This window comes from Cebus imitator, unplaced genomic scaffold, assembly GCF_001604975.1.
Source record: "Cebus imitator isolate Cc_AM_T3 unplaced genomic scaffold, Cebus_imitator-1.0 Scaffold42, whole genome shotgun sequence".
Classification (NCBI taxonomy): domain Eukaryota; kingdom Metazoa; phylum Chordata; class Mammalia; order Primates; family Cebidae; genus Cebus; species Cebus imitator.
The window spans coordinates 15,509,751-15,521,427 of NW_016107357.1; the positions used below are offsets into that span (position 1 = coordinate 15,509,751).

General features: G+C 48.3%; 1 long non-coding RNA gene across 1 annotated transcript; it reads right to left on the reverse strand.

Moving 5' to 3' along the window:
• Nucleotides 1-452: 452 nt before the first annotated feature.
• LOC119470839 lies at nt 453-4,859 on the reverse strand. Its single transcript, XR_005199812.1, has 2 exons — nt 3,215-4,859; nt 453-2,515 (listed from the first exon to the last, which is right to left on the reverse strand). It is a non-coding gene; the product is annotated as an uncharacterized LOC119470839 (long non-coding RNA).
• Between the last annotated feature and the right edge of the window lie 6,818 nt (nt 4,860-11,677).

An 11,677-nucleotide genomic window follows, 5' to 3' on the forward strand; every position in this document is an offset into this window, starting at 1 on the left:
GCTGAATCAGACCCCATAAAATATCAACTATGAGTCACACACAAGTAAATCGGCCACTGTTGGGAAGAGAGATAATGGGGTGATATTTATCAGTGGCTGAATCTTAGCAAATAATGAGCATTGCCTAATCACTGGTCATGTTCGTGTACGTTACCTTCCAGATCACTGCGTGGTAGCTCTTGGGATCGTTTCTGTCAATATTTACAGGAACCAGGCACTTAACACAGACCAAGTGGGCTGCATGTCTCCATGGATGACTAATGCCAAATGCAGCCTTTTATCTGAGGGTCACTACTCTGAATCCTCATTGGCTGGAGCGGATTGGAAGTGATCAGGTCACTGAAAAGCATGTACATGGCTGTGGGCTCAGTTCAGTTCTCTGGATGTACCAACATTTATGAAATGAAAGCGTAGAAGAGAGCAAAGGTTTAAATGCATGTAAAGCAGTCGTATTTGTTTTCGTTGGCTAGCTAGTCATTATAGCTCTGAGGCTAAGGGAACGTGGCAGTGAGATGGTACAAAGAGCCCACGTCAGTCTCCACTTGCAGCAAGATACATAATAAATATCCTTGAGTAATAGGAGCCTGCATCACCCCAGACCTACCTGAGAAGACATCGGCACATCAGCCAAACATGCAGACAGACACACTCCGAGGAGGGGGTGCCGCTTAGAACCAGGCAGATCACCTTGCCTGGTTATGTGAGTAAGCAGAGTAGGCCTGTCTGCCCAACCACTCCAGGAGAAAACCTTGGCTCCATTCAAGCACTGGGAGATAATTTCCTTAAAGTCTGAAAGCTTAGGATATTCAGGAATCACTCCTCTAAAACACAGCTAATCTCAAGAGTAGGGAATGCCCAAGGTCCTATCAAGTAAGAGGATTCTGCTTGGCAATAAGCAGGGAGCAAGAGGAAGAAGACAGGGCCGAGGGGCAGAAATGGAGGCCAAGAAAGGAAGCCACTGCAGGAGGAAGCGGGGCAGGACGGGCTGAGCATATGGGGCGTTTGGGACACTCTTGCTGGGCTGGCCCTCAGACCATCACTGGAATAGACATAGAAAAGAAAGGGAAGCTTGTTTTAACAACAACATTAAATGAACAAATGCCACTGGACTTCAGAAACACCACCATCAATACGAGGGAAAAGCAACTGTGACATGCGAATTTCACTCCCCAACAGGCACAAAGAAGCTGACTGCAGCCACACTGGCAGTCACATCTTGGCCAAAGTCCTCTGGGGACACAATCCTTCACAACATGGGACCCGTTGGTCAAGACCGAGCTCCTGGAATCCCAGTTCCCTTTAAAATCGGTGAACTAAGCCAGGATTGCAGAAGGACCGACAAGACAGGATTATTATTGTGCTGTGTGGTGAAAAATATCTTTGATCCAAAATAGTAGATATTGTAGAAGAAAGAGAAGCATCGAGTCTTCCCTACTGAGCCAGTTTTAAACGGGCCTGGCTTCTTAATAAGCACAGCAGGTTTGAACACTCGGAGGTGTTTCCAGAGATCCCAAGATGATTCCGCAATGAAATGAGCTCGTGATTCCTACAGATAAAGAGATCAGAGCACACAGCCATTCGCCAGGGCCATAAATCAAAGGACAGTCCTCCTGTAGCAATAGCGTGGAACCACACATTGGCATCATTTGTACACACAAAGGGCAAGAAGTGACGTAATTCGTGCCCCAGAGAATCGTTTTATTGGAGCCTTTTCCAGCCACCATGCCCCATAAAGCTGGGACTGGCAAACACTGGCAAACACACTGCCAGCCACACAGTCACAGCATGTCCACAGCAGCTGGGGTCCCTGTTCCCAGTCTTCCCAAGACGCACACACAAGGCTGCTCCGTCAGGCCATATGTGTGTTCTGGCCATGTGTGTCCATACACGTGAGCTAAAAACAAACTTAGAGAGGTAGAGACAGCCAGAAGAAAATGATGCTTGTGATTCTATACTGAAAGGTGTCAATTCTATTCCAGAGCTGCTGTAGGGCGGCATCGCTGCCCGTTTCATTTCCCCCTAAGTTTCTGCTTTCTGCTGGGGGTAGAGGTAAGAAGAGGCTGAGTAGGGAGGGTTTGAGAGGAGAAAATGAAGAAGAAAAGATGAGCTCGTTCCTGTTCCTCTTTTCCTGTACTTCTTTCCTTCTGTCTGTAGATGGTCTAGAAAACCTGCAGATGACTGTGTGTGCAGTGAACGTGTTGAGAGGCTGTACTGGGCTCCTCGGTCTGCCGTAACGTAACCACAGACTGGCTTCAACAACAGAACTTTATTTCTTCACAGCGTGGAGGCTGGAAGTCTGAGGTGTAGGTGCCAGCAGGGTTGGATTCTTCTGAGGCCTCTCTCTTTGGCTTGCAAATGGCCATCTTCACCTGTGTCCCCGGATAGGCTTCCCTCTGTGTGTGTCTATGTCCTCATCTCCTCTTCTTAGAAGGACACCAGTCATATTGGATTAGGGCCCATCCTTGTGACCTCATTCTAACTAATCGCCTCTTTGACCGGGTGCAGTGGCTCACACCTGTAATCCCAGCACTTTGGGATCACCAAAGTGATCGCCTGAGGTCAGGAGTTTGAGACCAGCCTGGCCAACATGGTGAAACCCTGTCTCTAGTGAAAATACAGAAATTAGCCCAGCGTGTTGGTGCATGCCTGTGGCCCCAGATGCTCAGGAGGCTGAGGCAGGAGAATCACTTGAACCTGGGAGGTGGAGGTTGCAGTGAGCTGAGATTGTGCCACTGCAGTCCAGCCTGGGTGATAGATCGAGACTCCATATCAAAAATTTAAAAAATGATAAATAAATAAAGACCTTATCACCAAATAAGGTCACATTCTGAGGTCCTGAGGGTTAGACATTCAACCATAACAAAGGCAGAGCAGGAAGAGATCTCAACAAGTGTATAGCGCACTGGCAGGAGCTTGACACTGTGCCAGGCGAGGCAGAGAAGGTGGGAGAGACTTCATCTCAATGTGACTGAATGATGAAATGATAGCCCTGGTGAGTGAGTAAGTGAATAGGTGGATGGATCAATCATGAATGCATTGAATGAACATCAAAACTGCTCCCCGAATCCAGAGGACTCAACAGACTCCAGGCATACTGAGTCCAGAAGCCGAGTCCAGAGCTGACAGCCCGCTCCCATCTCTATCTCCCATGGAGCTGCAGAGATCATTAGGGAACTAATGTGGCCACTGTTTCATGCCCCCAGAGGAAGCTCACCAGCTCTTGCCCAGAGCAGAACCATAGTGCAGAGAGGCGAGGCACTCCCAGATGAAATCCAGGCCTTCCCCGATGCCTGCTGTGAGCCCTCTCCCAAAGTGGGCTCACAGCAGCCCACAGCCACAAAGCAGAACTGAAAGCCCCTACAGGCAGCATCTCGGGTCAGCTGTGTGGACAGCGCTACCTGCCACAGGCCACACCAGCTGCAGTGCGGTGACGGGTGGTGGTCTGTGCCCAGGATCGTGTCACCCTGCCAAATGAGAGTGAAAGTTTCCACATCCTCCACGCCATCCCCTCAACTCAAAATACTCCCAATGCCCAAAACTGCACCCCTAAGTAAGGAAGCCAAATTAGAGGAACGGAGAGGGAACATGCCTGCGAGATTTCTCATCAGCGCATTCTTCCACTCACAGCAGATAATTCAGCTACGTCACTCAATTATTATTATCTGTGCCGTGAGTGTTTATTTAATCAGTCTTCAAAGAGCTTTCCACACCGGTGTTTTGGTGACTAAATCGAGGTCAGAGTTCCTCCTGCAATCGAGCAGCGGCAGCAGGGGGCAGGCCCAGCTGACAGTCATCTGATCTCGGCAGCTGTGCACAAACTTTGACCCAGTTCCTGTACAGTGTCTCTTTCAGGCTCCCCATGAACCCCGGTCCTTAGTCGGCTCCTGAACTGCAGCAGCATACCACACAAATGCACGGTGAAGCCTCCCTCTCTTGGATGACTCTTTACATCCTTTTCCTGCACATTCTCCCTCCAGTCCCAACATAAGCAAGCTGCACAGCCTAACTGTGAATCTTTGCTTTATTACAGAATCTGCAGCACAAAAGCACTGGCTTGGTATTTCCTCTGCCCCACAGGGATTTTTATGGGGTTTTTATTTGGTTTCATTTTTGCCATGCTTCTGAGAATGATTCTTTTGTTGTTCCTTCACTCCTTTGCCTGGATCCTCCAAGGCATTCCGCTCAGAAAATCACACAGCTGCTGCCCCCACTCCAAAAAAAAAAGACAAAAATCCCCATTTTCCTATGGATTTTCAAGCCAGAAAACAACGGGCTCTCTGGACAGATGCCACCCCTGCCCCAGCCCATGCCCCTCCCTGCCAGGCAGGAGAAGCAGAGGCTATGGGAGAGGGCCCACTGCACCCTAGGACTTGGGACTAGCTCTCAACACCAGGGTGGTGGGCTCATTGTATGTCTCCCAGGACAGGGACCCCTTCTAGAAAGTTCTCCCTCCCCAGCACAAATCAGAGCCCAGATGTGAACAGCCATCAGTTCAGCTCTTCCCAGGCAGCAGTGATTGAGCCAATGACAGTCACCTGGTCCCGATGAAAGCTATGAAGGCCTCTCTCGGTCCCTCTCCGGCGGTGAAGTCATGGGGCACAATGAGCAAAGCTGCCATCGTCCACATTACCTGCCATGGAGAGGAAGCTTAGCAAAGAGATTTAGATCAGTATTCGGAGGAAGTTGGAGTGTGAGAAAAGAGAGAGCTTGTGGCAGTGTTGGGTCCCAGTTGCAGGTATCCGGGGTCACACAAAGCCCCCTTTTAAAAGCCTGACCTGGGCTGGGCGTGGTGGCTCACGCCTGTAATCCCAACACTTTAGGAGGCTGAGGTAGGCGGATCACAAGGTCAGGAGTTTGAGACTAGCCTGGCCAATATAGTGAAACCCCGTCTCTACTAAAAATACAAAAATTAGCTGGGCATAGTGGCACACGCCTGTAGTCCCAGCTACCTGGGAGGCTGAGGCAGGAGAATTGCTTGAATCCAGCAGGCGGAGGTTGCGGTGAGCTGAGATCACGCCATTGCACTCCAGCCTGGGTAACAAGAGCGAAACTCCGTCTCAAAAAAAGAAAAAAAAAAGCCCGAGCTGGGCTGGGCGCGGTGGCTCATGCCTGTAATCCCAGCACTTTAGGAGGCTGAGGTGGGCAGATCACAGGGTCAGGAGTTCGAGACCAGCCTGGCCAATATGGTGAAACCCCGTCTCTACTAAAAATACAAAAATTAGCTGGTCGTGGTGGCAGGCTTCTGTAATCCCAGCCACTTGGAAGGCTCAGGCAGGAGAATCGCTTGAACCCAGGAGGCGGAGGTTGCAGTGAGCTGAGATTGCACCACTGCACTCCAGCCTGGGCGACAGAGCAAGACTTCATCTCAAAAAACAAAACAAAAAAAGCCCCGGCTGGTTTGACTTGCATTTCTCTCTCTCAAGTGACCAATAGAATCCTCGCTGAATATGCCAGTGACCAGATGCTGGTCATCTGCCTGAACTAGAACAGCCAAGCTCTGCTCTACCCAAGGAAATGGGAGGAGATGGAGGGAGAAAAGAGGAAATGGGAGAGAACGGACAGGAAGAAGAGACCACTGTCCAAGGTGACAGGGCATCAGAACACAGAACACCTGTAGCAGTTTCGCAGAGGGCTTCCAGCTGTTTATCAAGTCTGTGCTCCACTCTTAGGGTTAGACAGTCTTAGGCACAAGTAATTATCTGAAGACTTGGAGTGTTTCTTAGAACAGGTTTTAGGTGTCAGCAGTGATGGCTGTTCAGACAGCACACTAGCAACAGATCCTAGGAAAGCTCATGCTCTGGAATAAAAAGCCAATCCTGATTTTCACTTCGGAATGTCTCAGCCCCCTACCTGAGCCTCTCTATCATATCATTGGCTAAATGGACAAATGGACCACAAGAAAACTACCTCTTCCTTCAACTGCCTCCTCCATCAGTCTAGCACCTGCCTAGGTGGAACCCCTTAGAACCATGCTGCTCCCCAAATGCAATTCCCAAAAAGAAGGGAGCCCTTGAGGTGGGCACAGATCCAGGAGTTGTCTCAGCTCTCCATGTCACTGGCCTCTCTCCACTGAAACCACAGGAAGGCCTCAGATCAGAAGGGCTGACCCAGCCTGGAGCAAGGTCATAGGATCTAGCTGAACCCCCTCACTCATCTAAAGGGGTCAAAGCACGGCCAGCAGCTACAAGGGGTCAGAGCCTCAAGTTTGACTCCAAGTTCAAAGAATCTAGCTAAAGCCACACTGTGCCCCCTGGCACCACCCTCAGAAACAGATCCAATCCTGAGTCAGAGAGGAAGCAGACACTCAATGAATCACCCATCCACTTCCTCCTACCCACAGCCGCTCAGCCAAGACCAGCAGCCGCTTCCAAGGGACAAATTAGTGGCTGACACTTGGAAAAGCTGACACTCTAAAGGAGAGCAAGCAGGGCGCCACACACGCGGTGTGAACCACCAGGACCGAGTTTACTGTGGCTCCCCACCCGCTGCATTTTTCAGAGTAAAGCTGCACATTTTGTAACAGCCCCTATCCTGTCCTGCACTGACCTTGGCTGTGTTCTTTTTCACTTCCCTGTTCCGAATACAGCCACACTTTCCAAATGCCATGAATCATCACCACCGAGCAACGGCCATTTAGCAAGGCAGGAAACCACTGCGCGCCAGCCCTGGAAGGAGCAGCTCCCTGCAGCGGGCCTCTCCCACCCTGGCTGGTCCTTGTGGCAAGAGTCCACCACGGAAGCCAGCAGGGCAGAGTTGCCACTCTGTGTTCTCAATTTCTCCACCATCGTCCCTGGGGGCTTCCGTTTTCCCCTTGCACTAGGTCACAGGCAGCATTAGGTATCTTCTGACTTTTCTGAAGGCTCTCTTGGGTTGCATTGGCTGAAATGAAGCTGTCACCTTCCAAACCTAGAAGGGAGAGAAATTCTTGGTGGCACTAGCTGAAGTGAAGCTGTCATCTTCCTATCCCAGGAAGGAAGGAAATGGGCAGACCCATTCAAGACCAAGGGAGGGGAGGCACCATGACTCTTGCCTGTAACCCTAGTACTTTGGAAGACCGAGGTAGGCAGATCATCGGTTGAGTCCAGGAGTTCGAGACCAGCCTGGGCAACATGGTGAAACCTCGTCTCTACTAAAAATACAAAAATTAGCTGGGCGTGGTGGTGCATGCCTGTAGTCCCAACTACTTGGAGGCAGCTGAAGCAAGAGGATCCCTTGCGCCAGGGAGGTCAGGTAGATTCGATCAGGTGGATCTTGTACAGAACGGAACCATCAACAAGACATTGGAAATGCATTCTGCCTGCACGTGGCCTTGCAGTTAGAGGCAAATGTCATCCTGTCATCCTTTATGACTAGAGCCATGCAGTTCCTCAAAGTAGTCACCATTGAGTCCATAAATCAATCAATCAGCAAAATATTATTACCCTGCAAGAGTTATCAAACTTCCGTGCTGGGCACCTGGCTCCATGGCTCTCTGCATAACATATGTCTGCCTTCATGCCAGTCTTAATTCCTCAGGTAGTAATGAAATCCTCATGTGAAGTCATTATTTTTGCCTCTATTTAACCATAAACAGTACCATTCAAAGGTAAAATGATCTAGGAAAGGCAAATCAATACAGCAATAAAACATCAGTTTTAACCTATCAGATTGGCCAAAACTTTCAATATTGGCAATGGCTAGTGTTGGCCAGAGAGTGTGGAAATGGGCACTCTCCTTATTGTGAGCAGATGTTTAGTGTTATACATTTTCTGGAGGAAATTTGACCCTTCACATTACAATTATTCATGAGTACCTTTTGTCTTATTAATTTTAAAACTAGGAATTTATTCTCAGCTGAGCCACCAGAAAAAAAATGCACAGTCATCGCAGTGTGGCAAATAAATCCAAAAAATAAATAAAGCAGAAACAATCTAGATGTGATTGAGTCAGTGACTTACAGTAGATTTAATCAAATACTACGCAACCATTAAACATAATGTTGGAAATTTACATCCAAAGCCATAGGAAGATATTCACATGGATCGTTTTGATCGATGAAAAGTAGGAGCTGATATAACGTGTGTAGCCCACGTATGTAAAAATGTTATAATGAGTGTGTGTTCATAAAAGAGACACCTAGAGGTTTATCAAACCATTGACAGCGGTCACCTCTGCAGAGTGGGATCTCGGGATGATTTTTACATTCTTCACATTTTCTCATTTCTTAAAATTCCCTACAATACATATGAAGCATACGTATGATCAGAAAATATACACACACAGGCTGGGTACGGCGACTCATGCCTATAATCCCAGCATGCGGGAGGCCAAGGTGGGTGCATCACCTGAGGTCAAGAGTTCAAGACCAGCCTGACCAATATGGTAAAAATTTATTTCTAAAAAATACAAAACTTAGCTGGGCCTTAGTAGTGGCAAGCGCCTGTAATCCAAGCTACTCAAGAGAGTGAGGCAGGAAAATCACCCGAACTAGGGAGGCAGAGGTTGCAGTGAGCCGAGATCACCCCACTGCACTCCAACCTGGGTGACGGATCGAGACTCCACCTCAAAAAAATTTTTTTTTTAATTTTAAAAAAAAGAAAGCTTGCATACATTTATTCTCATTTTAAAACGAAAAGCAACACAAATTCAACAGCTGTTTGCCAAACAGATCATAACTGTACAAGTTAAGTTTTACATGTTCTTTCTGATGGAAGGCGTTACTGTGGACATTCCACCAGAAGGTGGTGGGCTCTGTTTTTCCAGAGCTCTGATGGGCTGAAGTATGTTCACACTCTCTTACACAGCCCCGTGTGGCGACCAGGATGGCTGACCAGGGTGAAGGCAGGGGCATGGCAGAGTTTTCTCCAACAGATGCCAAGTATCCAGTATGGTAATCAAATCCCAGCTTGGAATTAACTAAATTAACTGCCACAGACCTCTCTGGGTGGCCAAGCAAATTCAGAAGTTTTGAAAATAAATAAATCACAACCCCTCTCTCTCCTCAGCTCCGGAAATAAATTCCAGACCCATGGAGATCACAGAAACTTAAAGCCAGAAAGATTCTTAAGAAGTCATATATTTTGGACTCCTCATTTGACATTTGAGGGAACCAAGGCTCAGAGAAGTAAAGTGACTTACTCAAGGTCACACAGCATAAGTGTGGCAGACACAAGACAACTTATGTCTCTTCATCTGTAATCCAAGGTTGCTTTTGCTGTACTACAACTAGCACCAGTACAGTGGCCAGGGGGCGGCATTAGTGTGGAAGATGTCCTTCATACCATCAGAAACGATTCCTGTGAGGGGTCCAGAATACACTACGATGGTCTCTGGCTCTATGGAAGTGTCTAGTTAGAGTTATATGTGAGCATTCTTAACCAGGAAGTAATGCATTTTTCCAAAAGGGATATATAGAGAGCTTTCACTGTATTTTCAAAGGGGTCCCATAACACAAGGAAAACTAAAAACGGATGAACTAAAGCATGGGTTAGCAGACTTTTTCTATAAAGATCCATGGAGTAAATATTTTGGGCTTTGCAGGCCACATGGTCTCTCTCCCAACTACTCAACTCTGCCCTTGTACTGTGAAAGCAGCCATTGATCAAATGTGAACAAATGGGCATGGCTGTGCTCCAATAAATCTTTATTTACAAAAACAAGCTGTGGGCCAGATCTGGCCCAGGCAACAGTTTGCCAACCCCAAAACCTGAGGATCTGATCAACTTCCTTTCCATTACATCAGATTCTGCTTGCTCTCGGCTGAACTAAATAACGTCCATATTCCCGGCAATGGATCCAGCCCTGAACCAGGGACCACCAAGGAAGTGGGGAGGCACATAAAAGGCATTCGTTTCACTTTTTCATTAAACAACAACTTCTTTGAATTCCTAATTGGAAACTTTCACACAAGAATCGAGATTGCTGCAACTCATTTCCTGCCGCACTGCTTGCAGTGTATTTTCAGCAAAATAATTGTTGAGTGTGAAGGCTGACATTTGACCTCTGGCGGCTGCCAGCAGCATACTTTGCTGACTCATTTGCATACACGGTGCTTGAAACACAGTGGCACATTCTTCCCTTTTCACATAAGTCCTGACTTCCCTGATTAACTTGGGAATAAAATAAGATCTCAAGGTGGAACGAGGCTAGGAGGGAACTAGAGATTTTTTTTTCTCCTGCTGTGGCCAAGGAGCACTTTAATGCAAGTGGAGAAGTACTCAGCACCTCCTCTGTCCCCAAGTCAGGCCTTGGGATGTGTACAGAGCCCAGGGACTGGGATCCAGGACCTTGGTCCTCTGCATTTGTCAGACCCCATTTGTCCTGGGGTCCCCCATGAGACATGGCACTCTCCTGCCCCATAGATCCTCACCTACCTACAACCCTTGGGCCTTGCCCCTTCCAAATTCTGGCACCAAAAGGACTGAGTCAGTTGGTTCTAAAAGTAAGAGGCAGGGCCAGGTGCAGTGGCTCACACCTGGAATCCCAGCACTTTGAGGAGGCCCAGGCGGGCAGATCACGAGGTCAGGAGATCGAAACCATCCTGGCTAACATGGTGAAACCCTGTCTCTACTAAATATACAAAAAAATTACCCGGGTGTGGTGGCAGGCATCTGTAGTCCCAGCTACCCAGGAGGTTGAGGCAGGAGAATTGCTTGAACCTGGGAGGCGGAGATTTCAGTGAGCCGAGATCATGCCACTGCACTCCAGCCTGGGCAAAAAAGTGAGACTCTGTCGGAAAAAAAAAAAAAAAGTTTGAGAGGCAGGTGAAACAAACGTTTTTCCTTTTGTGCAATGATAGTTGTGAATACTCTCTGACCCTGTACAGCAGGAACGTCATCTGTGGATAATAGCCTGGAGGTGGGAATGCTTTCTCTGGGCTGTTTTACCCCTTTCCATGCTTTGGCACTAGGACATACACTTCTCTAAGGGTCACAAGAGGTGACAAAGCTCTCCTTCAAAGAGGACAGTGGAGGAGGGAGAGACCAGGCTGGCGTCCGACCAGCAAGGAGCCAGTGCTGAGTCCTACACTCCTTCTCCCATCTGGTGTCCTGGTCCCTGGACAAGGTGGCTCCTGTGGGAGGCCCACATTTCACATCTCAAGCGGCTTCCAGAGGATTCAAGGAGCTTTTTTTCTCCTTTTCCTCTTGTTATATAAAAATTATAGGCCAGGTGCAGTGGCTCACACCTGTAATCCCAACACTTTGGAAGGCCAAGGCTGGCTGATCACAAGGTCAGGAGTTCGAGACCAGGCTGGCCAACATTGTCATACCCCATCTCAACTAAAAATACAAAACTTAGCCAGGCATGGTGGTGGGAATCTGTAATCCCAGCTACTCAGGAGGCTGAGGAAGGATAATTGCTTGAACCCAGGAGGCGGAGAATGCAGTGAGCCGAGATGGCCCCACTGTACTCCAGCCTGGGTGACAGAGCAAGACTCCACCTCGGGAAAAAAAAAATTATAGGAGGCCATTGTTTTGGACTAAGCTCCTACACTAGGCCCCAACAGACCAGACTAATAATCAAAATAGGCCAGGCACAGTGGCCACACCTGTAATCCCAGCACTTTGGGAGTCTGAGGCAGGCAGATCACTTGAGCCCAGGAGTTTGAGATCAGCCTGGCCAACATGGTGAAACCCTGTGTCTACAAAAAATATAAAAATTAGCAAGGTGTGATGGTGTGCACCTGTAGTCCCAGCTA